Source organism: Cannabis sativa, chromosome 3, assembly GCF_029168945.1.
Source record: "Cannabis sativa cultivar Pink pepper isolate KNU-18-1 chromosome 3, ASM2916894v1, whole genome shotgun sequence".
Taxonomy (NCBI): Eukaryota; Viridiplantae; Streptophyta; class Magnoliopsida; order Rosales; family Cannabaceae; genus Cannabis; species Cannabis sativa.
Window position 1 is genome coordinate 62,619,039 of NC_083603.1, and position 25,900 is coordinate 62,644,938.

Sequence of the window (25,900 nt, forward strand, 5' to 3'; positions counted from 1 at the left end):
AGTTGAGATTGGAAGAAGGAAAACGAAAAGAAAAAAAGTGTTGGGCTCACTTGATTTTTTTTTTTTTTTTATTAAGAAGAAAAGGCTGAAAGAAAGAAAGAAATGGGAAAGAGGAATGATTGGATCATCAGTAACTTTTTATGTTACTCAACAATGGAACTCAGCTACTTTTTATTTACTTTAATATATTTTCACAAAAAAAAAAAAGAAATAAATTTACAACAACATAAAAAAAAGTTATTTTTATTAATATTTAATGGAAGGTAGCACATAGTTATCAAATTATTAACGACGTATCCTTGGAACTCTTGCTTAAATGAAATATAAATGCAGCATAGATGGCCTAGTTGGTGAGTCAATATATCTCATCAATGCATAAAATTGGTTATTTTCAGCCATTAATTCATATTATTCTTCTGGTATTGTATTGTTTGTATAGATACATATATACAGTATATAAATGGAACTAATTTTTTACCATTTATACTTTGGAGTTTGGACCCACACATATTAAGAATTTCTCATTATATGATCATTAATTATGACTGGTTAAGAAACCAACGGAGATGTAATTTATAATTGTGTTTTAGATTAAGAATTTCCTAAGAATTTAAGTTACATAATATAGGTAGAATCTTCAAGTTTGGTAGAATTTGGAATGTATAATTTGACTGCGTTATATTTTCTTTGACTGTCTATAATAATAATATAGGGCCATTACAGTTAAAATTTGTCTTACTACTTATCCACTTGAAAATAAATTTGTTCCTTTCAAATAATAATAATAATTTTAACTCCATAATCCTTACAAATATTAGTGTGCAATTTTTTTTTTCGGTCAAAGGAAAAAGGGTTGGAATACACATTACTATAATTCAGAAAAGTCATAATTTGAATTTAAAATGTGCAACTCACAGTAACTACTCAAACTTTAAGAAATGTGAATTAGGGGTTCCAAAAAAAAAAAAAAAACAAAATCTGTTGAATTATGATTATTTAGTGTTAGTTACAACCACACATGGATTCTCAGGTTTTATGTTGGAAAACAAGGGTCGTATGTATGTATATATACCAAAGTGGAAGAGTACAAAACACGTTTCTCTGACTTTAACTTAACCTGCAGGCTAGAGACAAGTATTTTTATATATCTTTCTTACTCATAAATTTATTGATTTTAACCAAATATTTTTAATTGTAAATTCTGTCTTCCTAATTTATAAATCTTCATAATAATCATAGCAAAATTTTACAATAGGAACCTTTCATTTGTCTCATAAGATTTTTTTTTTTTTTTTTTTGATTATTAAGTAGCTTTTATTGAAAACAAAAAAACAAACTACATCATAGTAGCCACAAAGAGGGCTACATCCTTTAAATAACCCGTTGATTGCACCTTAGTGCGTCTAGCCCACCCCGCTAAAGCATCTGCAATCCAATTCCCAAACTGAGGAATATGGGCAAAGGTAACCAACTCAAAACACTTACAAAATTTAATACAGGAATCAAAAATTGGGTAAGTGCCCCAAGCAAAAGGCAAAGTACCACTGCTAAGAGCCAACACTGCCACCTTCGAATCAGATTGAATGTGAAGCTTTGAGATGTTCCTCTATCGAGCTTTTCAGAGAGCAAGAAGAAAGCTAGTAATTCCCCTTCCAAAACAGTCGAGACCATAGTTAACTCAGTTGCCACCCATAAATTATCTTGGGCTTCTCCGTTGACCTCCACAACTGCCAAACCAGCTTCGTTACAAGATATCGACGCATCTATTTGGAAGCAGATACAATCATCCTGGACATGTGTCTCTGTATGTATGTCACCTGTCTCAACCTCCTCTGAAACAACTTGTCTTAACTCCATCTCCTTGCTTCTTGCATTAATTTCCTTAGCCATTTCCTCGACATTGCAGCAGCCTTCCTTAAAAATAACTTTGTTTCTCCACTTCCAGACTACCTTGCATAAACATGCCACATAAACCTTTATTTCTTTGTCTTTGAGACTTCTCCACCACATAGCAAAATCTAGTATTGTCTTCCACTGCATACAATCACTCCGAATCCCCCACCAACTCTGGAACCACAAGGCTCTAGTAACAAGGCATTGACAAAAAATATGTAGAGACGATTCCATACTAGAGTTGCATAAAACACATTGGTTCTCCTCCTTGCAAGCAAAACCAATGCGATATTTGGTTGGGAGAATGTCAAACCATGCTTTCCATAACAATAGCTTCAGACGTGGGTGTAAATCGACCTTCCAAAGTTCATCCCAAACCCTATTTGGCTCCTTGAATATGGACTTCTAGCTTACCCAATATGCACATTTCACTGAGAATTTTCCAGAATTTGACGACTTCCAAAACAGAACATCATTTGTTTCTATTAGAGGTCTAATTTGTAGAATTGATCTTGCCACTTCTTCCTCAAAGCAGGCCCTGATAATGTCCTCATTCCACGCCTTTGTTCCATCCAAAAACAAATCTGAGACTTTCCAAAATGCATGTCTTCTGTTATACTTGAAGCTTAACTTAATTTCCTCAATCGATTTTCTCGGAATCCATGGTCTATCCCACATCTCTATATCGTCATTGCCAATTAAAAACCCCGCCCCATCATGACAGATCAATCGCGTAGCCAATAAGCCCTGCCAACCTCGCAAATCTCCACCATGTTTTTCAACGTCCCAGGCGTCAATTGAATGACAGTACTTTGATAACATAATATGCACGCAAGCCTTGTCTTCCTTCTGCAAAATCATCCAGTACTGTTTTGCAAGTAATGCAAGATTCATGTCCTGAAACTTTCTCAAACCCAAGCCTCCACATCTCTTTGGTTGACATATATCACTCCAACTTTTCATAGCACAGTATCGTTTCTTCTCAGTGTTTCCCACCCACTAGAACCTCGCAACCACCCTATCCATTTCATCACATTAGTCTTGGGTACCTTAGCCGTGGATATATAGTAATTGGGAATGCTTTGGAGCACCGATCCAATCAAAGTCGTTCTTTCTGCCTGAGACAAGCATTTAGCTTTCCATCCCTCCAAACAGGAAACAATTTTTTCCTTGAGGAAAAGGAAATCCTCACGTTTCCAAGCTGTGAAAAAGAAAGGATTCCCAAGGTATTTTTCTTTGGAATTGAGAGTGTTCATTCCTAGCGTTGCTTTTAAATCTTCCATGCGCCTTGTATGCGAATTTGGAGAGAAAATCATTCCACTTTACTTTTATTGACTTGTTGTCTCGACCACTTCTCATATTTTTACAAACATTCGAGGAAAGCCACAACATTGTGTTGAGTGGCATGACAAAAGAAAATAGCATAATCAGCGTAAAACAAATGAGTAATAGGAGACGCAGTACGAGAGACTTTTACCCCAGTCAACTCACCCATGGATTCTACACGTAATATTAGTTTGGACAACACTTCACTACAAAGAATAAATAGAAACGGCGACTGCGGGTTGTTAGAATTATTTTACCAGGATCTAGATTCACTACCAAGTATGTTGTTAACATCCTAATATGAATTTCTAAAATAATTTAAATAAACACATATAAAGTTTAAGAAACCTTACATTGATTGCAGCGAAATATAATGACTCATTCCGTTCAGATCTCTAGCCCTTGATTCCTTTCTGTAGCAGAGCATTATCAAGATCTAAACCTGGATCTCTTTCTCTCCTTCTTGAGCCCGATTCTCTTTCTTGTTGATTGGATTCTTCACAGTCTTACACACTATGATTGAGATACCACTTGATGTGTGTGGGCACTCACTCTATCACTCAAGGTTTGAAATTATGAAGAGAAGAAAGAAGAGAATGTGGTTTCGGCTTAATAGAAAGAAGGCTCAGGAAATTTTTTTTGAAAGTGAAATTTTATCAATCTTTAAGTGTGAGCCATCACTATCTATTTATAGGTAACCACCTAGGTTTAAGTTAGATTCAATTAGCATTAAAATAATAGAAAAATAAATGGTAAAATCCATGCATAGTGGCCGGCCATGGGTTGGATAACGGGCCTCACTTTGCAATTTTGCCATTTTGTCATTTTCCCATCTTATTTTCTCAAAAACGATAATTTTCTAATTTAACCACTTAAATGCCAATTCCAATTATTTAATAACTAAAAATTAATTATTAAATAATATTGTCATTTAATATATTTATTAATTAGACTTAATAAAGTCTCTTAATTAATAAATAAGACCTAGGATCTCTTTTCTTCACATTTAAGCCCTTGCTTAGTGAAAATTCATAAACTAGACATAGTCTAATTATAGAATTATAATTGATTAACTAAAATCAACTAACTGAGTCTTACAAGCAGTATGGTCTCAACTAGTATGGGGACCATGGGCCTATATAACCGAACTTCCAATAAGCAAATCTAGAATTTACAAAGTAAATTCACCAACTTATTAATTCCTCATTGCATCCACCATAGAACTTGGAATTGCGCTCTCAGTTACATAGAACGCTCTATATGTTCCACGATATAGATACGTTATTAATTATCCATTGTTATAATCTCAATAATCAATGATCATCTATAGATGATCTACATTGCATAGGGATAAAATTACCGTTACACCCTTTCAATGTATTTTATCCTTAAAATACTTGGCCACCTATAAATGATATTTTAGTGAAATAATATAATCACTAAAATGAGATCTTAATCATTTATCTCTATCCAGTCAAGCTCGAAGGAAATCATCGTTTCATTTCTAAATACCTATAGAAGCTATAGATTCCATATCTATGTTTAGCGCTCCCACTCAATTGTACCGTGTTCCCAAAATTTACGTATCACCCTGACCAAAAAGTAGGCTTAACTAACAAATCAAAGAACACGAATAACACTCTTGAGATCGAACCTAATCATGTCAGGATTAAAATCATTTGATCTAGGATCAACTAGGTGATATTGAATTGAATAGATATTACGGTAAATTTATTATATCTAATCAAAGTTCAATATCGGTCCCTTCAAATGTATACTCCATACATCCGATACTGGTAAACTTTGCCAATGCCCTGGAAAGGACATAACACTTATCCAAGGTGTAAGTATACCTATCGCTGATTATCATGCCAGTCTAAATCTAGTGAACTAACAAATCAGGGAATTAAACTTTTGAACATATAATCATGATTATATTCCACTGTGCTGACAACACTATAATCATGAACAAATACATATGTTCTAGACCTAATAGAATTTACAATCATGAAATAAATCATGTGAACCATGCAACATAAAATGTTTTCTGATCTTTATTAATTAGTAAATTTGATTATATTGAAATGAGTTTTATTTAGGGCACAAAACCCAACACAGGTCCCCTTGTCTCAAGCCACGCTTAGGATTGAAGGGAGCTAGAGGCGCACCATTGAGTAGAATAGAGTAGGAGACCGAAGTAACACAGTTCATTATAAGAGTACAAGCATGATCATTGAATCCATTGACTTTTAGAACCCGCAGCAAAAAACTCCACTCTAGCCGATTGTACGCTTTGCTCATATCTGTCTTAATTGCCATAACCCCTGTTTTACCCTTCTTACTCTTAAAAGAATGTAGCACTGTTGGGTTTTATGCCCTAAATAAAACTCATTTCAATATAATCAGATTTACTTATTAATATAGATCAGAAATAACATTTAATGTTGCATGGTTCACATGATTTATTTCATGATTATATGTACATAATGTATGAATTCATCTGAAACACTTTTCACATACTTGATCCTGTCTATTGTGCTGTCAACACATTGGAAAGTAAACATGACTATGTGAATAAAGTTTCCTAGATTTATCAGACATAGGGTTTTACTGATATGATAATCTACAACAGAGTTTACTTGCATTTGGAGAAGTGCTATGTTCTTTCCAGAGCATTGGTTAAAGTAAAGCTCAGGTTGGATGCATGGAGTATGCATCGGAAGGGACCGATATTGAACTTTGACTTAGATTTATTAAACTTACCGTAATATCTATTCAAGTCAATATCGCCTAGTTGATCCTAGATCAAATGATCTTAATTCTGATATGATTAGGCTCAATCTCGAGAGGCTATTCGTGTTCTTTGATTTGTTAGTTAAGCCTACTTTTAGGTCAGGGTGATACGTACATTTTGGGAACACGGTAGTGCAATTGAGTGGGAGCGCTATCATAAACATGGAATCTATAGCTTCTATCTGGCGAATAGTAAGCAAAGGATGATCTCCTTCGAGCTTGACCAAATGAACATAAATGGTGGAGTACTCATTTCACATAAGCTGAAATATCATTTATACGGGGTCAAGTGTTTTAAGGAATAAATACATTGTAGGGTGTAACGGTAATTTAATCCCTTTACAGTGTAGATCATTCATATAGAGGATCAGTGATCACATTAGGATTATAACAATGGATAACTAATGATGTGTCTATATGGTGGAACATATAGAGCATTCTACATAACTGAGAGTGCAATTCTAAGTTCTATGTGTGGATTCAACGAAGAATTAATAAGTTAGTGAATTTTAGTGCTAAATTCTTGATCTACTTATTGGAAGCTCGGTTATATAGACCCATGGTCCCCGCACTAGTTGAGATAATATTGCTTGTAAGACTCATATAATTTGTTTTGATTAATCAATTATAATTCTCAAATTAGACTATGTCTATTTGTGAAATTTTCACTAAGTAAGGGCGAAATTGTAAAAAAAGAGTTTATAGGGGCATATTTGTTAATTATGATACTTTGTATGGTTCAATTAATAAATATGATAAATGAAAATATTATTTAATAATTATTTATAGTTATTAAATGGTTAGAATTGGCATTTAAATGGTAGAATTAGAAAATTGGCATTTTTGAGAAAATCAGATGCTAAAAAGGTAAAACTGCAAAATTGCAAAAAGTGAGGCCCAAATCCACTAGTATAGGGCCTGCCACTTTTGTAGGAAATTTAAACTGATTTTTTCATTATTTTAATGCCAAATAATTCAAACCTAACCCTAGTGGAATGCTATCAATAGATAGTGAAGGCTTTAGGAAATTTACACTTTTCTTCTGACACTTCTGATTCAGAAAAAACTGAGCCTCTCTCTCCCTATCTTTGGCCGAACCCACTCTCTCTTTCTTCTTCCTTAAATTTTGAAATTACCTTAGTGTATGAGTAGTTCCCACACACAGCAAGTGATACCTCAATTATAGTGAGGAAGATCGTGAAGAAAGACTTTCAGCATCAAAGATTCAAAGAAAGAGATCCAGGTTCAGATATTGAAAATGCTGTGCTACAGATAGGAATCAAGGGCTAGATATCTGAACAGAAGGAGTCATTATATTCCGCTGCACCCAATGTAAGGTTTCCTAAACTTTATATGTGTTTATTTCATCGTTTTAGAAATTTCATATTTAGGGTGTTAATAAACATACTTGTGAGTAGATCTAAGATCCTGGTAAAATAAATTCCAACAACTGGCCTCAGCGCCATGGTAATTTATTTACTTGCAAGAAATTTTGACTTTAAAACGATTGTTTGTTTGTTTTTGGATGGTATCATGTTGTATTGAGTGTTATTTGATGATTGATTGGTGTTTGTGAATTTTTGTTAAACATAGTTGAATATCTATTTCTGGAATTATTTTTATTGGATAGTATGGAAAAAATTAAGCAAGTTACTTTTTTACAGAACTCAATTTCGATTTAATTTGAATTAGTTATGATTTTTTGAAGATTCGAAAAAATCGGAATTGTGCTGAGATTTTCCTGCGATCGCGAAAACTGTCCGTACAGCTCACAATTTTTTCGTTTTTCTTCGTTTTTTCATGCTTTTTCATGGAATTATCTTCCGATTTTTTGTGTAGTTCTGTATTTATACTATTACTATTCCTAATGCAATTCTAATTATCATTTTGAATTAATTTAATATTTTTTAAATTTAATTCAAGATATTAGTGTAATTTGAATTTAAAATAGTTAGTATCTATCTTATTTTTAAATTTGATTATATCTTATCTTATTTTTAAATTTAAGGTCAGATTTTAAATATTTTAAATTTAATTTTTTTTTAAATAATTTGACCTTATTTAAAATAAGATAACTATAATCATGTAATTTTAAAAAGATGTATATATTTTGCTAACTTTTAAATTTTGTTATTTATTTATTTAAATTACATTTAAAATCTGAAAAAGATATTCATTTATCTTCTTTTTTTTAATTTTTTATTTAATTTTTATTTATAAAATAACATTTAAATTTTGAAAGTAGTTAGCAAATTTTTGAAATGATATTTAGGTTGGTTGAAACCTAATTTTTCAAAATTGTAGGTTTAATTTTAAATTTATTTTTTTTTTAAAATTTCGAATTATTCAATTTTTTTGAAATTTTTGAAAATTATTTTTTTTATTATTAATTATTTCGAAATTAATAATTTAATTTAAAATTAAATAAATCCTACATCCAACTATCCAGCTAACCTTGTTGCAGGAGTATGTGTTTTAGCTTGTGTGTAAGTTTTCAAAACCTATTTTACTTGATTGCAAATAGCCATGGTTACCTTTTGCCAGATCTATTGATCTGATGGCTCCCTTGGTCAAGATAATAATTTGTAACAGGTATATTTACAATCTTCTTTCATCTGTGTATGACCTAGCAACATGATAGGATCCATCCAAAGTGTGCCTGTGTGAGCCTATGTGTTTAATTTTATTATAGATGCATATAGGTTGTTGTTGCTAAAATAAATTATCATAGTTCTTGATAGAATTTATTTAGGCCCATTTAGTTTTTGGGCCTATTCAATTAATAACAGTTGTTCTCTTTTGGGCCTTGTGTGAGAGTTGGGAGCCATAGAAGTGGGTACGACATATTGAACCCAGCACCCCCTCACATGAACCACCCCAATTGTGAATGTCCATTTGCCTGATTTGAACAACTGTACTAGGTTAATTAAACTAGTTTAACCTAATAAAATTGATTAGCAACATAATTAATTTCATTTATTTTGAAATTAATTTAAGAAAATTATAGTTTAAAGAATTCTTTATTCTAAGCTAAACTATATGTATTTTCTTGTATTTAATTAAATATAGAATTATAACCATCTAGATTCTTTCTGGAGCTTAATTTAAATTTTTCATTAAATATTCCTATTTAAGTTGATATTTAGTTATCTACAACTAACCAACTTAAATCTGAATATCTTTTGAATTTCAAATTTCAAAATTAAGTTGAGGAATTTTAGGCATTAGTTATTAAGATTCTTTAGATATTTTTTAAGTTAATATCTTTTCGCATATTAACTTAAAATGAAATATTTTAGATATTTTTTAAGTTAATATCTTTTCGAATATTAACTTAAAATAGAATATTTTTTTTTAAATTAAGTGGTTACAACTTAATTTTTGATATTTAATTAAATTTGAATTTGAAAATATTTAAGTTCTAGAATTTTTATTCTAATACAACTTAAATTAGATATTTTTTCAAATTTTGTGGAAAAGATACTTAGTCAAATAAGATATTTTATAGATAGTAATTTCTAGACTACTTATTATTTCTAATATTAAATAGGAAAATATTATACATTGTGAAATTAATTATTTAAATAATTAATTTTGGTATAATTTATTTTAAGTATATTTTTTCCTAGTATTAAACTAGAGATTAATAATTAAGCCTTCTCTATACTTAATTATTTATTTCTTGAATTTAATACATTTAATTAATTTGAAAATTAAATATCTAAGTTGAATTTCATCATGATACTTAAATATTTCTTTTTCATGACACTTAATTAAATAGAAAATTATTTTTAGTTGAAATTTATTTTTTCAACTAAATTTAAGTAATTTTCAAAATATATAATTTTTTTATTTTATTAATCAAATTTCGAAATTGCATTTCTTAAATGCTGGAATTTCGAATTTTATTTGAAAAATAGATTAAAGTTGTAAATTATTTATTTTAATTTTGGACCAACTTAAATCAATGATTTTTTCATTTAATGATTAATTAAAATAAATGAAGTAAAATATATTTTTCTTTATTTTATTAATCAATTTTCGAAATTGCATTTCTTAAATGCTGGAATTTCGAATTTCATCTTGAAAAATAGATTAAGTTATAAATTAATTATTTATTTTAATTAATTCTTGGATCAACTTAAATCAATGATTCTTTCATTTATTGATTAATTTAAAATAAATTGAATTAAAGTATATTATTAGAAATTGAATTAATTAGTCAAAGAAAAATCTAGATAGATGATATTTTTGCTTGAAGTATTTTTCTAGTGTATTTAATTAAATAGAAAATTAATATTTAAGTTGATTTTCATCATCATACTTAAATATTTGAAATTTTTCTTATATATTTAATTAAATAGGAAAATTATATTTTTTGTTGTAAATTAATTTTATTAATTAATTTTGGGCCAACATTAAATTAGAATAATTTTTCCAGGATTTATTTTTTATTTTAATATGCATTTTCAAAAATTGTGTCCTTGAATACTTTAATTTTTCGAAATGCAATATATATTTGTAGAAAATTAAATTTGAGTTGTAAATTAATTTAAATTAATTTTGTAACAACTTAAATTGAATATTTTTCTAAATATTTATTGGAAATTATTACTAAAATGGAAATAATTCATGTTATTTTCTTATCCATCTAAGTAAAATTTATAAATATTAAATTAAAATTTATATTTAGAATTTTTCATTCTAAATTGGAAATTTTAAATAAATATATATTTAAAATAAATAGATTAAATAAAGAGAATCAATGAAAATACAACTTACTTTAATTAATGAGCTTGATTATTATTAAGATATTCGATCTCCATTGTCGGTCTTACAAAAGTTAAAATGTTTTCAATATAACCTTGAGACGCTAGACTTCGTCCCCCTATGGATGGTTATTCGTTGAACACATTTAACACCATAAGATCTCATTTGATAAGTGTTTTGTAAGTTTTCGTCTCTATTAGACTCTCCCCTACGGTGACTACTTAGAGATAATCTTATGAAACATGAAATAATGGTGGAAGCTCATAAAATGAGAATAACCTTGACTCTCGCCTACCGGGACAACGTTGGATTCTTATTTTGATCGAATAAAAGGTTGCTAGAATGGTTTGCATTTTAGATGAGCTGACAACTCTATTCAATGAATGATACTTTGACTCTCGCCTACTGGGACACTGTATCAGTTTGTTGGAAACCTTGGAAATTATTTAGGATTGTATGTTTTAGTATTTTCACTAGTCATTCCTACTTGCTGTATGTTTAATAATTTCTGAATTGTGTATGAATTTATATTGAACCATGTTATTTTCTGTTATTAAGTTGTAGTTTAATTTGGAATCTTCATTGTTGGTTTAACTTGGTTTGTTTATCTAATGAGATAAATCCCTAATGGATTTTCACCATTAGACATTCATAATAGTGTTAGATCTCGAAAGATAAATATTGTATATCCAACATCTAGTTGTTCATCAATTGATGACACCTTAGACTAGTATTTTTACGATATGAAACAAGAAGATTTATAAATAAGATTACTTTGACTCGCGTTAATCGGAGCATCGTTGGATTCTTATTTAAATAACGAAATTATCCTAATTCCTCTTAGCTTATTCATTTCGAATTAGCTCAATAACATATCATCGGATGAATGGTCTATAAATCATTTCATGTCATTCTATATTTTCTCTTAAGAAATTTAAATGACGCATATGATTATAATCAGCAATGAAGTATACTTACACTTGGAGTAAGTGTTATGCTCTTTCCAGGACATTGGTAAAGTATACTAGTTTTAAATGTATGGAATATACATTGGACTGGACCGATATTGAACTTGGTCAAGATATTATAAACTTACCGTTGTATCTTTCCAAGTCAATATCAGTAGTTGATCTTAGATTAAAAGAATCTAAATCCTGATATGCTTAGGCTCAATCTCAGGAGTGCTATTCATGTTATTTGATTTATTAGTTAAGCCTACTTTTGAGTCAGGGTGATACGTATATTTTGGGAACATGATAGTATGACTGAGTGGGAGCGCTGAACATAAATATGGAATCTATAGCTTCTACTGGTGTATAGAAGTCAAGTGATGATTCCCTTCGAGCTTAGCTAAATAGAAGTAAATGGATGAGCTCTTGTTTCAGTGACTATATCTTAGATCACTAAAACATCATTTACAGGTAGCTAAGTGTTTTAAGGGGCCAAATACATTAAGGGGTGAAAACGGTAAATTTTATCCCATCTCGATGTAAATCATCTATATAGAGGATCTTTGATCACATAAAGATTATAAGAATTGTTAAATGAGATAGCATATCTATATCGTGAAACATATAGAATGCTCTATATAAGTCTGAGAGTGCAATTCCAAGTTCTAAGAGTGGATTCAACAAGGAATTAATAAGTTAGGGAATTTACTTAGTAAATTCGGTTCGACTTATTGGAAGCTCAGCAATATAGATCCATGGTCCCCATTCTAGTTTAGACCATACTGTTTGTAAGACTCAATAATTAATTTATGATTAATCAATTATAATTCTAAAAGTTAGACTATGTCTAATTTGTGAATTTTCACTAAGCAGGGGTAAAATTGTAAAGAAAAGAGATTATATGTTTATTTATTAATTAAGAGACTCTATATGTCTAATTAATAATTATGTTAAATGACAATATTATTTAATAATCTATTTTAGTTATTAAAGAATTAGTTTTGGCATTTAAGTGGTTAGAATTAGAAAATTGGCATTTTTGGGAAAATAGAAATAAAATTATGAATAATTGAGGAATTATATTATTATATAGTTCAATATATGTGAAATTATATGAATTTTAATATGTTAAAGACCTCGTTGGTGAGCCAGGGGCATTTTAGTAATTATGACCCGAGAAGGGTTAAATGATGAAATTAATTTAATTACGTGCTTAATAGAACTATATTATTATATAGTATGCCTGTGTTGTCTTTTCAGGTGTGTTCTGACAGGTTAGCGCGGTATAGTCACAACCGGAAATTTCGGTTCGGACCCAAAATGTAAATTGAATTGGTTATTTGGCATTTTTATTTGATATGTGATAATCTGAAATTAATTGGAAATTATTTATGCATGGAATGAGTAAATTACCCTTGTGAGGGTGTAGGTGTGAATTTAAGACATGGGGGCAAAATGGTCATTTAACCATAATTGATTTACATTGAATTAAATGGATTTTTGAGGGAAAATGAATAAAATTTCTGGATTTTTCTCCCTCTCACCCGAACTCTCTCTCTCCCTTTAACCTATTTGATTTCAAAGCTTGAATTGTTGAAGAAAACTTGGTTTTGGTTGTGATTGCAGCTCTTGTTCTTGAGCATGGAATTTGCTTAGTTTAAGCATGATTTTGATGTGTTTCTCAATCTGAAATTTTGGTATTTTTTTTATGAGGATTTGGATGCATGAAGCAGGTTATTTGAGCATCTTATAATTGCTAGCAATCCTATATGTTAATTTGTGAATTGGTTGAGAAATTAGAGTGAAAAGATTGAGTTTTGGGCTGAAAATTCGAAGAGGAGCTTGTTGGTTTCTGGGTTCTGCACCCTGATGCCGTGGCATGCTCCTCTGAGTGGACATGGGAATTGGTCCCAGGTGCCGCGGCATGGTCTGGGCATGTCGCGGCCCGCCCTCGTGTTTTGGGCAGTTTTGAGTTGATTTTCGAAAGTTCGTAACTTTTGATTCCGAACTCCGATTTGGGAATTCTTTATATCATTGGAAAGCTCGTCCCGAGCTCTGTATGATAATCTGAATTGTAAATGCCATGCTTGAATTTATTGAGTTGAAAGTCTGGGGTTAACCCTAAGTGTGAATTATCCCAGATTTGTGTGACTAGGATTACTGGCACCTGATCAGGAGTACCCGGGGATTCAGAATCTCTTTCTCTTGCTGGACAACAAGTAAGAAAGTGATTAGCACGTAGAGTATGCACGGTGGCACTTATATTGAGAATGATATGGATGAACGATTAGTAAATGGGCATGTTGACATAGGTCTACGCCACGTAGACATAAATGGGCATGTTGATATAATGATCAGGTCTGTGCTATACAGACATATGTGAATGAGCATATTATATTTGTTATGATTTATACTGTCTTTCTGGGCTTGGCTCACGGGTGCTCTACTGTGCAGGAAAGGGTAAGGCTTTAGCCTATCAGCCATGAGTTTTTAGGAGCAGGGCGAAGAATGTACATGTTCATGCCATTTCAGACCAAGCAGAAGAATGTACATGTTCATGCCATTTCAGACCAAGCAGGTTATGGGTCTATCAGTGTTGGGCTTTTGTATTCTGTTTTGCCGCTTAGGTCGGCTAGAAAGAAAAGACTTGTAATAAGTTTGTAAAAAATATTTTTTGGGATCCCAACTATTTTGAAAGTTTAAATATATTACAAGTTTACTTTCATTCTGTTTAATTTAAAAGTTTAAATTCAGCACTATTTTAATTAGTGATCCCGATTAGGGGATTAGGGTTTCATAAGTATATTGGGTAGCGTGCCTAATTATTTAGGACGTTACAATTTTGTATCAGAGCGCCAAGGTTTTTAAACTTCCTGTAGACCGGCCGAACATGTACATTCGTCGTCAGAGATAAGCTCGACTCATAGTGCAGTAAGTATTGAGAGTAAATACTTGACTGTATGTGTGATCATCTGTTTACCGCTTTCCATTTTAGGCAGTATGCAAGCATCTAGAGTATGTATGTGTTATGTGATGCCATGCTATAAATGCTATTTGTTTATGTAAATATGTATGAGGTAAATAGATGAGTTAGGATTTAAGGCAATAAGTGCGTAAGGGTGGTATTGGTGCTTAACTCGCTGGAATTGTTGATTACAGGGGTACTAGTAATGGACCCTCCGCAATCATCCAGACCACAGGGCGAGCAAGTAGAGCCCGGGCTTACCCGAATCGATCCACCAGCACCGCCTCCACCTCCGCAAAATCCGGGGGATAATGCGGGGGCTGTTAATGCTAATCCTCCTGCTGATTAGCAGCAGATGTTTCATGAAATGCGAAGTGTCATACTTCGTCAAGAGGAAGAGTTGCAACGTTTAAGGCAACAAGCTGCCCCAGTTAATCAAGGGTTACCACCAGCTCCTGTGCCAGTGGTGGGTAACCAAGGGTATATTATGCCGCAGTGGGACTCCGTGTTCGAGCAATTTGTGAAGCTACAACCTCCAGCTTTTCTAGGAGGTATTGACATTATTAAGGCCGATCAGTGGATGAGCACTGTTACCCGTATCCTCGATAATATGGGGGTGACAGGAACTGAGAGGGTGAATTGTGCGGCCTTTATGTTTCAAGATCATGCCCGCGTCTTGTGGGATATAGTGAATCAATTTCGGGATGTCAGTGTGATGACATGGGAAGAGTTCAAGAAACTTTTTGAAGAAAAGATTTATAACGTTGCAGTGAGGACTTCACACTAGGAAAATTTTGTGAAGTTGACTCAGGGGAAAATGTTTGTGGCCGAGTATACTCTAGAATTCGATCGGTTATCAAAATTTGCTGGTGATCTGGTGCCTACAGATTTCACCAGAAAGCAGAAATATGCTCGAGGACTAAATGCTACAATTAGTCGGGACTTGAAGATTACCACATCACATGACACTCTGTATAAGAGAGTGGTAGACTTGGCCTTAATTTCTGAGGAGGCCGAGCAGCAAGTAATGAAAGAGCAGGCTGCAAAGGATGCCGTCATGGCATCAAATCCTCCTGCTAGTGGTAATGTCAGTAAGGGGACCGACAGTGGCAACCCTGAGCACAAATGGAAGGCTGAGGCTTCCGAAGCTTCAAGGGGAAATAGAAATTTTTGGGAAAATAGAGGTGGCCGTCAGGGTCGCGGGTCCTCATTCCGATCATATCCAGAATGTCCTAAATGCAAGAAGCATCATCCAAGTGAGTGTCCAGCCAAGGCATGTTTCCAATGTGGCATGGTGGGCCACTTTATCAGAGACTGTCCCCAAGCCAGGAAAGAAGAGCCTAAGAAGAATATCGCTTAGAACCCGGGCCGACTTTTTACTATAACTCAGGCTGACGCTGATGCTAGTCCGTCAGTTGTGACAGGTTAATTGTCTATTAATGGTTGTATTTATACCGTGTTATTTGATTCGGGAGCTACTCATTCATATGTATCGAGTAGAGTGATAAAAAGTTTACATAAGCCATGTGATATTTATGCTTCGGGGTTTGGAACCCTGTTACCCTCAGGAGACCTGATAGTATGTATAAGGTGGATTCGGTCCTTGTCTTTTTGGATCGACGGTTGTGAGTTGACTGCCAATCTAATTGAGTTGCAATTATCTGATTTTGACATAATCCTGGGAATGGATTTTCTGTCTAAGTATGGAGCAATGATTGACTGTAAACGAAAGATGGTAGTGTTTGAGCCTGATAGTGCTAACCCAGCGGTGTTCGTGGGTAAAGTTCAGGGGGCACGCATACCAAGAATATCACTGTTGAAATCTAAAGACCTGATGGGTAGAGGTTGTCTAGGGTTCATAGTTACTGCAGTGGACACTAGCCAACCTGTGACATCAGGGCCTGAAAATACGAGATCGGTATGCGAGTTTCTTGATGTCTTTCCAGAAGATTTGCCGGGATTGCCACCTGTCCGGGAAATTGAATTTGTTATTGAATTGGCTCCGGGAGTGGATCCTGTATCTAAGGCACCGTACTGAATGGCTCTAGCTGAGTTGAAGGAATTGAAGATATAATTGCAAGAGTTACTGAATCTAGGATTCATTAGACCGAGCTACTCACCTTGGGGTGCTCCGGTTTTGTTTGTGAAGAAGAAAGACGAAACCCAGCGAATGTGTATTAATTATCGGGAGTTGAACAAGCTTACTATTAAGAACAAGTATCCTTTACCTCGAATTGATGATCTGTTTGATCAACTGAAGGGGAAGACAGTCTTTTCCAAGATCGATCTTCGCTTAGGCTATCATCAGCTGAGAATTCGAGAGGAAGATATCCCGAAAACTGCGTTCCGTACTCGGTATGGACATTATGAATTTCTTGTGATGTCTTTTGGACTCACTAATGCCCCGACGACATTCATGGATTTGATGAACCGGGTGTTTAAGGATTACCTGGATAGGTTCGTGATTGTGTTTATTGACGACAATTTGGTGTACTCTGAGACAGAAGAAGAGCATGAGTTGCATCTCAGAGCGATTTCGCAAAGGTTACGGGATCACAACCGTTATGCTAAGTTTAAAAAGTGTGAATTCTGGTTATCTCGTGTCTCATTTTTGGGGCACATAGTGGATAAAGATGGGATAATGGTGGATCCGACCAAAATTGAAGCTGTTCGGGATTGGCCAGCACCGAAATCAGCTAGAGAGGTTAGAAGTTTTTTGGGTTTAGCTGGTTATTATTGTCGGTTCGTTGAGGGTTTTTCAAATATTTCTGTACCCTTAACGGAGCTGACCCGAAAGAACCAGAAGTTTGTTTAGACTGATCCGTGTGAGAAAAGTTTCCTGGAGTTAAAGCAACAATTGATTACCGGTCCTGTACTAACTCTTCCTTTAGATAAGGAAAAGTTTGTGGTATATTGTGATGCCTCGAGACAGGGTCTCGGCTGTGTGCTTATGCAGGCTAGGAGGGTAATAGCTTATGCTTCTCGACAGTTAAAAGAGTACGAGCAGAGGTACCCTACTCACGATTTAGAACTCGCATCAGTGGTATTTGTGCTAAAGATTTGGTGGCATTACCTTTATGGCGAGAAATGTGAGATATACACTGATCATAAGAGTCTGAAATACTTATTTACCTAGAAGGACTTGAATATGAGACAGAGACGTTGGCTAGAATTGGTGAAGGATTATGATTGTGAGATCCTTTATCATCCTGGTATGGCCAATGTGGTTGGTGACGTTTTGAGTAGAAAAGGTCAGAGTCAGTTGAGTACTATGAAGCAAATCTCCCGACAGTTAGCAAATGAAATGACTCGTGCTCAGATTGAGTTGGTTGTGGGGAAATTGGCTAATATTACCCTGAAATCCATCCTTCTTGAGAGAATTAAAGAAGCACAAAAGCAGGATTCGAAATTGATAAAAACCCGAGCTAGTGTTTTGGCTGGGAAGGCTAGTGATTTCTCAGTGGATGAAACAGGAATGTTTAGATTTGGGAATCGAGTTTGTGTGCCTATGGATGAGAACATTGAGAAAGAGATAATGGATGAGTCTCACATGACTCCTTATTTAGTTCATCCAGGGTCGACAAAGATGTACCAAGACCTTAAGGCCATGTTCTGGGGGCAGGCATAAAGAATGACATCGCTGAATATGTTGCAAAGTGCCTTATGTGTCAGAAAGTGAAAGCTGAGCACCAGGGACCTGCAAGGTTGCTGCAACCATTGAAGATACCAGACTGGAAATGGGAAGACATTGCTATGGACTTTGTGGTAGGTATGCCTAGAACCACGAGACAATTTGACTCTGTGTGGGTCATAGTGGACAGGTTTACAAAGTCTGCTCACTTTTTACCTGTTCGGACGAATTTCTCCATCGACCAGTATGGTGAGTTGTATGTCAGAGAAATTGTTCGTCTTCATGGTGTCCCAAAGTCCATTGTGTCGGATAGAGATCCGAAGTTTACATCAAGATTCTGGGAGAGTCTGCATCGAGCTATGGGAACTCAGTTAAAGTTCAGCACAACTTTTCATCCTCAGACGGATGGACAATCCGAGAGGACCATTCAGATTTTAGAGGACATGCTTCGGGCATGTGTGCTTGACATTGAGGGATCATGGGTAAAGTACCTTACCCTGATCGAGTTTTCTTATAATAACAGCTATTAGGCAGCAATCGGGATGGCTCCTTATGAACTTTTATATGGAAGAAAATGTAGATCGCCCATTCACTGGGATGAAGTGGGTGAAAGGAAGTTCTTGAGTCCCGAACCTGTTCAGAAAACAAGTGAGGCAGTTGATAAGATTAAGCGCGAATGCTCGTGGCTTAGAGTAGGCAGAAGAGTTATGCCGATCCAAAGCATCGAGATATTGATTTTCAAGTCAGGGACATGGTATTTCTCCGAATATCTCCGATGAAAGGCATAAAACGCTTTGGGAAGAAAGGAAAACTTAGCCCAAGGTTCATTAGACCTTTTGAAATCCTTGAGAGGATAGGGCAAGTAGCGTACAGGTTGGCTATGCACCCAGCGCTGGCAGCTGTACATAATGTGTTTCATGTTTCAATGCTTCGGAAGTATGTCTCAGACTCGTCCCATGTTCTGAGTTATGAAGCATTGGAACTTCAACCGCACTTATCACAGAGGAACAACTAGTGCAGATACTTGATAGAAGAGATAAAGTCTTGAGAAGCAAGACAGTGGTACTGGTGAAAGTACTGTGGAAGAACAGTAAGGTAGAAGAGGCAACCTGGGAACTCGAGACTGATATGCAGCAGAAATATCCGGAGTTGTTCAGGTAAATTTCAGGACGAAATTTCTATAAGGAGGGGGTAATTGTAATACCTGGAATGAAGAAATGGATTAGCAAAACCCTAATTAGATAATTATGAATAATTGAGGAATTATATTATTATATAGTTCAATATATGTGAAATTATATGAATTTTAATATGTTAAAGACCTCGTTGGTGAGCCAGGGGCATTTTGGTAATTATGACCCGAGAAGGGTTAAATGATGAAATTAATTTAATTACGTGCTTAATAGAACTATATTATTCTATAGTATGCCTGTGTTGTATTTTCAGGTGTATTTCGACAGGTTAGCGCGGTATAGTCACAACCGGGAATTTTGGGCCGAACCGGGTTCGGCCCGAAATGTAAATTGAATTGGTTATTTGGCATTTTTATTTGATATGTGATAATTTGAAATTAATTGGGAATTATTTATGCATGGAATGACTAAATTACCCTTGTGAGGGTGTATGTGTAAATTTAAGCCATGGGGGCAAAATGGTCATTTGACCATAATTGATTTACATTGAATTAAATGGATTTTTGAGGAAAAATGAATAAAATTTCTGGATTTTTCTCCCCCTCACCCGAACTCTCTATCTCCCTTTAACCCATTTGATTTCAAAGCTTGAATTGTTGAAGAAAACTTGGTTTTGGTTGTGATTGAAGCTCTTGTTCTTGAACTTGGAATTTTCTTAGTTTAAGCATGATTTTGTAGTGTTGCTCAATCTGAAATTTTGGTATTTTTTTATGAGGATTTGGATGCATGAAGCAGGTTATTTGAGCATCTTAAAATTGCTAGCAATCCTATATGTTAATTTGTGAATTGGTTGAGAAATTGGAGTGAAAAGATTGAGTTTTGGGCTGAAAATTCGAAGAGGAGCTTGTTGGTTTCTGGGTTCTGCACCCAAATGCCGCGGCATGCTCCTCTGAGTGGACCTGGGAATTGGTCCCAGGTGCCGCGGCATGGTCTGGGCATGCCGCGGCCCGCCCTTGTGTTTTGGGCAGTTTTGAGTTGATTTTCGAAAGTTCGTAACTTTTGATTCCGAACTCCGATTTGGGAGTTCTTTATATCGTTGGAAAGTTCATCCCGACCTCTGTATGATTATCTGAATTGTAAATGCCATGCTTGAATTTTATTGAGTTGAAATTCAGGGGTTAACCCTAAGTGTGAATTATCCCGGATTTGTGTGACTAGGATTACCGGCACCTGATCAGGAGCACCCGGGCATTCAGAATCTCTTTCTCTTGCTGGAAAACAGGTAAGACAGTGATTAGCATGTAGAGTATGTTGGAATTTATTTTACCAGGATCTTAGATCTACTCACAAGTATGTTATTTAACACCCTAAATATGAACTTTCTAAAATGATAAGTAAACACATAAAAAGTTAAGAAAACCTTACATTGATGGCAGCGGAATTAATGCCTCCTTCCACTCAGATCTCTAACCCTTGTATCCTTTCTGTCGCAGAGTATTATTAAGATCTGAGCCCGAATGTCCTTCTCTTTGTGTGTGATCCTTCACAGTCTTCCAATCTATGATTGAGTTGCCACTTGTTGTGTGTGGGCACTTATTCTATCACTAAGGTTCAAAATTTAGAAGAGGAAAAGAGAGAGAGAGATTTCGGCTATAGAGAGAAAAGGGAAGGCTCAGTTTTCTGAAGAGAGAATTTTCCGACAAAAGCTTATGAAAACTTATGACTTGACTGAGCCATCACTTTCTATTTATAGGCAATTACTAGGTTTAGGTTAGGAATTATTTGGCATTAAAATAATGAAAATATCAATTTGAAAAACCTATCCCAAGTGCCCGGCCATGGTGTGTATAATGGGCCCCACTTGGTTTTGCAGTTTTCACAAATTTTATTTCTATTTTCTCAAAAACGCCAATTTTCCAATTCTAACCATTTAAATGCCAAAAATAATTATTTAATAACTAAAATAGATTATTAAATAATATTGTCATTTAATTTAATTATTAATTAGACATATAAAGTCTATTAATAAATAAATGAACCTAGAATCTCTTTTCTTTACAATTTCGCCCCTGCTTAGTGAAAATTCACAAATTAGACATAGTCTAACTTTAGAATTATAATTGATTAATCACAAATCAATTATTGAGTCTTACAAGCAGTATAGTCTCAACTAGAATGGGGACCATGGATCTATATGCTGAGCTTCCAATAAGTGAACCGAATTTACTAAGTAAATTCCTACTTATTAATTCTTCGTTGAATCCACGCTTAGAACTTAGAATTGCACTCTCAGACTTATATAGAGCATATTATATGATCCACGACATAGATATGCTATCTCATTTTACCGTTCTCACCCGTCAATGTATTTTTCCACTTAAAACTCTTTGTTACCTGTAAATGATGTTTAGTGATCTAAGAATTAGTCACTTAAACAAGAGCTCATCCATTTACTTCTATTTAGCTAAGCTCGAAGGGAATCATCACTTGACTTCTATACACCAGTAGAAGCTATAGATTCCATATTTATGTTCAGCACTCCCACTCAATCATACTATCATGTGCCCAAAATATACGTATCACCCTGACCCAAAAGTAGGCTTAACTAATAAATCAAAGAACATGAATAGTACTCCTGAGTTGAGCCTAAGCATATCAGGATTTAGATTCTTTTAATCTTAAGATCTACTACTGATATTGACTTGGAAAGATATAACGGTAAGTTTATAATATCTTAACTAAGTTACAATATCGGTCCAGTCCAATGTATACTCCATACATTCGAAACTAGCATACTTTACTAATGTCCTGGAAAGAACATAACACTTACTCCAAGTGTAAGTACACATCATCGCTGATTATCACATTAGTGTAAATCTAAAACACTGATGAAACAGGGACTTAGTCTTTTGATTCATATGATCACAATCACATTCCACTATGTTGACGATACTGTAATTGTGAATAAACATATGATCTGGACTTAACTGATTTTGTGTATAAATGTAATAAACATATTAAACCGTTAGCATGTAAAATTCATGCAAAATTAAATCACTTCAAATTCTATATTGATAACTAATCAGATTGCAAAGGGTTTTATTTAGGGCACAAAGCCCAACAAACTCCCACTTGCACTAACATAAAACAAAGTGTGCAAATAAGTCAATCTGATGTCTTGATCTTCAGATCAAGTGTAGTATATTTGAATCCACGCAAACTTCTGGAAACTAGTTCATAAATACATTTATGAAACATCCTTTACTATATGCATTACTCATCAAGGGATACTGAAATCCTTACTGTTTTAAAGTACATCTGAATAAACAGAAGACATATCTCTCATATTCTAAAATATGGAATTGAGATAATACAGTGTAGACTTTTCTCCAGTAATATAACTTTCTGGTAATTTCGAATTTACAAAGTTATAATTCTTTTTCTGGTAGAAATTGAATTATTATAGAATAACTCCTCCACCCCCAAAGTAACCACCATCTCATAATTTCGAATGAGTTGGTGAGATACAAGGATGACTGATATACAGTTCCTCAATATCTAACATATAGATCACTTTCATAAATCTTTCTTGAATTTCTTCTAATGTTCCTTATTTGACTACATCTCAGATAACTCCCACTCAATAGCAGATGTCTGGTTAAATAATGCATTTAACCTCTTTATTGTTTGGAGAGTTATCTAGTTGTGACTTATTAGTCTGAAACTTTGAGTTTCTTTGAAGACTAAATCATCAACATAGCAGACTAGTATTTGAAGTAAAAAATACATGCCAGAGATTAAGTAATCAAAATTAAGATACCATAAAATTTTATGAGGATTAAGAATTCTTGGTTCAAGTCATTCGAATAGACTGAACTAGAGTTCTTTTATCTTATTCTCATAATTCTGATAAGTTATATCTATCCATGTGAATGGTTAGATTTGCTTTTCAGAAGTGTTCTTAAGTTCCTATCACAAGTGTCAACCTAATAGAGATGGGTAAAGAATTTTAAAATTCTCCCACTCAATTAAGGTAGTGTGAAACATTATCAAAGAGCTTTTATGGGTATCATTTTTACTATAACAGTAAAACTAAATTGGAACATACAATCAAGATCAAGGATTTATATTGATAATAGCTAATTCATTATATTACTTCCATGTTTAAAGAAAATATGTGTTACACAGGGTATTGTGGAATAGACTCCACCCTAAGTATATAGAGATTATGATCCACCCCTAAAGGTTGTAAAGATCATGATTCTCTAAGTGTGATAGAGTTTATGTGGAGTTGAATACAATCCAGAGTTCATTAGATATAAAAAATCGTTGAACTGCATAGTTTTCTTAACTTTTTCCACCCGTATCAGATCAAAAGATCCTTTTATTAAACAAATTCTTAATAATTGTATTTAGAATTAACAATTATTAATAAACATAGAAATAATTTCTAATGTTTATTTAAGATAACTCTATGAAGAGTTGTAAATATTATAGAATTTGCATCAATAATAAAAACACTTACACATACAAACATATAATATAATGTGGTAATTGTGGTTTAAGATAAAGTAAATGAAGCTCAATCTCATAAATTGCAATTGGTTTGAATAGAAAATTAAAATAAACTTTATTAATAAAAAAGTATTGTAACAATATGAGAAAAACAGAGATAAAAATCCCTAACTAAAATTCGAAATCTAAATTGTCTTTAAACTAAAACAATTAATTCAAAAAATAGATTAATGAGCTTCATCTCCAACTTGGACGATTTCACCCTTTGTCCAGCTTTCCGATCCAACTCATGAAGATAACATCTGAGTTCAAGTAGCTTGGCCTATAAGAAGAAGAAACAAATAAACAAAGTTAGTCCAGAATCATAAATCCAATTGGATAATAATTCTCTAAAACTCTTAAAGTTTATAGAAGAGAAATACCTTGTTTCTTTGCAAGAAGTTTAGGACACTGGGGTTTCCAATGACCTTTTTCATTGCAGTAGAAACACTTTCCTTTGAGTGTATCACCAGAAGCAGCAGCCTTTTTGTTTTTCATGGCTTTTGCACGCTTCTTGGTATTTTTCCACTTCTTCTTCGATTTGGGTTTAGAAGCAGAGGCAACATTTGCTTCCGGTTTTACCGTCCCATTACCATTCCCAGAATTTTGAGGCTTACTCCCTTTCTTCTTAGGTCCTCCAATCAAATTTTCATAAGTCTAAAGGTCATTGACTAACTCATGAAAGTCTATGTCCTTCTTATTCATGACATAATTTGATGTATAGGGCAGAAATGCTGGAGTCAGACAATTGAAGATAAGGCTTACTTGAGTAGTATGATCCATTTCAGCACCATGATCCTGGGCTTCTTGGAAATAACTTGCCATGAGGAGAACATGATCACGCACGTTTTGATGGGGTTCCATCCGTGCATTGATATATTTCTTAGTCGCGTCAAAGTGAGACTGAAGAGATGCCCTACCGAATAGCTCAGTTAACTTTGTCATTACTTCAACAGCCTTTTCGGTTTTAGAAAACCGAGTTTTAAGGGTGTCAACCATGCTAGAAAGCATAAAGTATAAAGCTTTTTCATTTGCTTTCTGCCAACGCTCATACTTTCCTTTCATAGCTTTGGATGCATTGTCCCCCGGCACTTCTAAAGACGGCTCAGTTAACACAAACAAGGCACTTTCTTCTATGAGAGCAATATTAATGTTCTCATTCCATTTAGGAAAGTTAGATCCATTTAGCTTATTTTCGGTCAACAGTGATAACATGGAATTCATCATGGTTATACAGGATACTACAAAATAATAGAAATCAATAATGGTTTAACACAAAATCAATTCAGAAATTATAAGCAAATAGCATGTAGGAATGATAAGAGAAAATACTAAAAAAAAATAAAATCCTAAATAATTTCTAAGGTTTTTCAACAAACTGATATCAGTGTCCCGTTTAGGCAAGAGTCAAAGCTACCATCTATTGAATAGAGTTGTCAGCTCATCTAAAATTTTAAACATTCTAGCAACCTTTTATTCGATCAAGATTGGAATCGAGCGTTGTCCCGTTTAGGCGAGAGTCAAGGCTATTCTATTTTATGAGCTTCTACCATTGTTTCATATTTTGCAAGTGAAATATGGTCGCCACCATTAGGAGATCCATTTACACTTACAAACTACTTATCTTTCGAGATTAAACGGTGCGAAATTGCTAATGAACGTTCCTCCATTAGGGAGGATTACTAACTAAAACAAACGCGATGTAAAACAAACAATGGAGATCGAATATCTTAATAATAATAAAGCTTATTCTTTAAAATGTATTTTCTTTATTATTTTGATAAAATATATTCATTAAATACGAATTTAGAATTAAAGTTCTAAATTAGAATTTAATTTAATATTTATATAATTATAATTAGATGGTGATTGAAATAAAATGAAT